The 4,480-nt window shown below is 41.4% G+C and overlaps 1 long non-coding RNA gene across 1 annotated transcript; it reads right to left on the bottom strand.

Annotated features, from left to right (window-relative positions):
* Positions 1–632: 632 nt before the first annotated feature.
* LOC109378357 (uncharacterized) lies at positions 633–4,196 on the bottom strand. The gene is made up of 3 exons (XR_002122981.1): positions 3,909–4,196; positions 3,594–3,709; positions 633–1,052 (listed from the first exon to the last, which is right to left on the bottom strand). It is a non-coding gene; the product is annotated as an uncharacterized LOC109378357 (long non-coding RNA).
* Positions 4,197–4,480: the final 284 nt, after the last annotated feature.

Genomic DNA, 4,480 nt, shown 5'->3' with positions numbered 1-4,480 from the left:
TAGACGGTATATTTTGCAGTAGATGTATGTAGCGCCATATATTAGTTAAATCAAAGTAAACTATGTTGTTCTAATCTATGTCCTTACTTACTTTTCTATACTTATTTTATCAGCTACTAAGAGTTTTCTTCTAAATCTCCAATTATCTCTCCTATTAGTACTGTCACCTCTAGCTCTATGTATATGTGTGTGTACACCTGAGTTTGGCATACAAGTTTAGGAATGTTCCTGATTTTCTGTTGAATTGACCTATTTATCATAAATGTCTCCATCTCTCATGATACGCCTTGCCTTAAAGACTACCTTACCTGATGGTAATTTCACCATATCAGGTTTCATTTGGTCAGTCTTCGTATACTATCTCTTGCCATCCTATTAATTTCAACCTTTTTGTGACCTTATATCTAACACTTATCTCACGTGTATCTGATGTAGCTGTGTTGTGTTTAATCTAGTGTGCCAACATTTGTCTTTTAACTGGAATATTTAGATCATTTACATTTAATGCGAATGAAGCCTCATTTTTCTATTTCTTTTCTAGTTCTCCCACTGATTCCCTGCTTCTTTATTCTTCCTTTTTACTTTCTTTTGCATTAATTGATATTTCTTTATAATTTCACCACAGCTTTGTAATTTTATCTTCTTTTATTGTCCTTTCAGTGGCTACCGAGAAATTACAATATGCAAGCTTTATTTATCAGTATACTTTCAATTATTTTTACCACATGCACAGGCCACACAACAATTTAACTTTATTTACTCATCCTGGCTTTGTGCTATTGCTACATGGCTTACTTTTACATATGTTACAAATACCACAAAATATTGTTACTGTCAATTGAAATGATCAATATTTTCTTCTATTTATTCATATATATTTACCCTTTCTAATAGTCTTCATCTTTCCTTTAGGTCCATGTTTTCATCTGGACCATTCCCTTTAATCTGAAGAAGTCCCTTAGTACTTCATGTAGTACCATTCTGATAACAATAAAAAGCCTTCAGCTTTACTTATCTCTTTGGAATAAAGCATCTTGATTTTGTCTTCACTTCTGAAAGATATTTTCAGCCAGGTAAAGAATTCCAGCTAGGGTTCCCACCCCATCTCACCCCCCTTCAGCACCTTAAAGATGGTATTCCATTATTTTCCAGTTTTAATAATTTTGTTGTAAAGTCAGCTGTCAGTCTTATTATGGCTCCTTTGAAGGAAACTGTCCTGTCCTTTTTAACTGCTTTTACTTTTTCTCTTTATCTTTGATTTTTCAGTAACCTGACTATATATAACATAATCAGATATGTTGTTTGTTGTGTGGGTTTTTCTGTTTATCCTGTTGGGCTTACTGAGCTTCTTGATTGAGTGAGTTAAAGTTTCTTATCTGATTTAGAAAATACTCAGCCATTTTTTCTTCATATATTTCTCTTGACCCTTCTTCTCTGTCCTCTTCTGGGATTCAAATTTCATAGATTTCAGAACTTTAGTCTGTGTCCCACATATCTCTTACACTCTGTTTTGCATATTCTTTTTCTCTCTGTGATTCAATTTGGATATTTTCTATTGACTTGTTCCTGAGTGTTTTCTCATCCCAACTCTGATGTGTCCAGTCTGGTTTTTATCATTCTTCTAATTAATTCTCAACTTCAGATATTATATTTTGCAGTTCTATAATAACTATTTGGTTCTTTTCTTAATAGTCAGTTAACTACTTGATTCATTATCTTTTCATACATTTATTTCTGTTTTAACATATTAGTTATTCTGAATTCCACTAACAAGTTATTGGCCAAAATTTAGTCACATGGCTCTCCCCAACCACAACAGACCAGGAATGCTATTCTACCTTGTTTGGGGAAGGGATAGAGATAGAAATATTTGGGGAGCAGCATTAATAATTCCCACACTTTGTTAGGATTACATTTAATTATATGTCAGCCTGGGTTTAAACACAGGCATTTCTGATTCCAAATACTTTTGACCTTTTTACTGTATCAAATCTTCTTTTGAGGGCGAACTTATCATGAAATTAATTTTTTTCTATAAATGTTTAAACTAGGGAAAGTTGGCTTTCTTTTCTAATCTTTGAATGGAAAATTAATACTGAACATAATAAGTAAAAGTTCTCATGATGAATTGGCTGCAAGTCTATGTTTTTAAAGCTTTTAAATTGAGATCTAATATACACATGGAAACGTGACAAATCATGAGTATATTGTTCAATAAACGATCATAAAGACACCTTTGTATCCTGTTTGAATTTACAGATAAATAGAATCACATGTTAAAAATGCTTATGAGTTTGGCTTCTTTCACTTCACATGTTTGTGATTCATCCACATTATAGTGTGTAATTGTAGTTGGTTCGTTTTATTTCTGTATAGTAGTCCATAAAGACATCATAATATATTTATCTATTCATTCTGTTCTTATTGGATGCTTGGGTTGTTTCCCCTTCAGCACTATCTCTAATGGTGATACACTCTCCTGTACATTTTTACAGTGCATAATATGCATGTACCTCTGAAACTGCTTGGCCAAAGGTCATATTTAACATTTCCAGATACTCTCAAATTTCCAGGAATATATTTTGCAGTATGAAATGGGATTAGTGCATCAAAGGAACTGAGTTATTGTTATTTAATTTTAATTAACAGAAATTTAAAATTTAAAACATACTCTATTCAGTTAGTGGAAAGCTTTTAAGTTAATTTGGAACAACTTCAATATGTGAGTCTACTTCTTCAAATCTAAGTTTTAGAAAACCTACATAAACAGGGAAGTCTTTTTCTGTGGCTACCAGAAAATTTTAAATTACATATGTGGCTTACCTAATATTCCTACTGGATAGTGCTACTCCACACCACATATAAACAAGATAGCTGAAAACTCAAAACTACACAATCTGTTAAAATATGGCTACGTTGGTTGCAAAAATGGTACAGGATATTTGCTACATAAAGCTGCTCTAGTCCAGCAAAGAATGCCCCCATTTAGACACAGGTGTGCCTTCTAAACGAGAAAGCCTTAACCCTGTTTAAAATAAAATGCATACTGACTATAACATACAAGAAGATTGTTAGTAACAAAAGATTAATTAAACCAAGCCTTCTTGACTAGTGACTTAAATCGTATATATGCCGTTTCAAAACCAGTGAATTCAGAAAACAAATCACCCGCCCCCCCCGCCCGCCCCCCACACACACTTCTACACCCAAAACAACTGTCAATAGAGCATCCTCATCCAGAGTTAAATACAATGACCTGAGTTTGGTCTTCCTTTCAATTACATATTCTTAACAGGTGGGAGGGTGGGGTGAGGAGGGAGCCTGGTGCTGGTCTTTATAAACAAACAAACAAACAAACAAACACATACATACATACATACATACATACCACATGTACTAGTTAGTGTAACTATCTAATAAGCTTACTACAGCATAACAAAATGAAGTGGCCTTTGAGTGGGAAAGGACAGAGCCAGACAGCATGAAGTAGCAAAAGCAGAGTGGAAGAGGCCCCTTCCTCCTGGTGAGTCCCCAAAGCGAATCCTGCCCCGTAACACAGCACTACTGCACCTCCTAGAATGGTAGTTATTTACATTTTCCTGTAGGAGATGTAAAAACACTTCGTTATCCCACTCCTCAACAGCTGAGATGGCGTGACAGGTAGGTAGTCTTGGACTCACAGGGCTGCTCAGGAAGGCTGTGTGAGATCCTGAAAAAGACACAAGGCGGGTGGGGGGTGAGGGGGGGGGTGTACCCGCTTTTTGACACCAGCCACCGCGGATGCAGCTGCACCTTACCACCTTCAGAAAGCAAAATCACCCCTGCGAGTGACAAAGCTCTCAACTTCCAGCCCTGCCTTTCGACAGATTTGTGGGCGGGCAGGCCGGCTCCCAAGGCGGGCGACTTACCCAGATCCAGGGCCTGGTGACACCTGGGCAGCGCGGCCTCGGGCTGCTGCTGGCGCTGCAGACACCGCGCCCGGCCGGCCAGCCTGCGCGCGCGGCCCTCGCCCGGGAAGCACTTCTCCAGCAGGCGGCTCAGCACCACGTGGGCGCGCCGCGCCTGCGGACGCGCCGGCCCCAGCTCCAAGCGCCGCCTGCACACCGTGAGCCCGCTCGGCAGGGTCACGGGCCGGTGGAGCAGCCGCTGGCAGCGCGGGCAGCCGAGCAGGGCACGCGGCGCGGCGGGCGCCGAGGCCGACGGCTCCTCGCTCGGCTTCCCGGCCACTCCGGCCCAGGGCCGCCTGTCAGCTCCCCCAGCTCCTCGGGCCGCAGCGCCTTGAGCCGCGCGGCCCCGCGGAACGCGCCCAGGGCCTCGGGCAGCCGGCCGGCACGGGCCAGCGCGCCCCCCACAGGGCGGCGGGCGCAAGCTGGGAGCCGGGCCCCGCACGGCGTGGGCGGCCGGGCCCCGCAAGGTCGGAATCCACTCGAGCGGTGGCGGGCCTTGCCCACGTGAGGACCGCTGATCGCTGCACTCCCTT

The sequence above is a fragment of the Hipposideros armiger genome, unplaced genomic scaffold (assembly GCF_001890085.2).
Source record: "Hipposideros armiger isolate ML-2016 unplaced genomic scaffold, ASM189008v1 scaffold_1903, whole genome shotgun sequence".
In the NCBI taxonomy this organism is placed as follows: domain Eukaryota; kingdom Metazoa; phylum Chordata; class Mammalia; order Chiroptera; family Hipposideridae; genus Hipposideros; species Hipposideros armiger.
The sequence above is the reverse complement of the archived record's forward strand: the minus strand, read 5'-3'. Positions and strand labels throughout refer to the sequence as shown.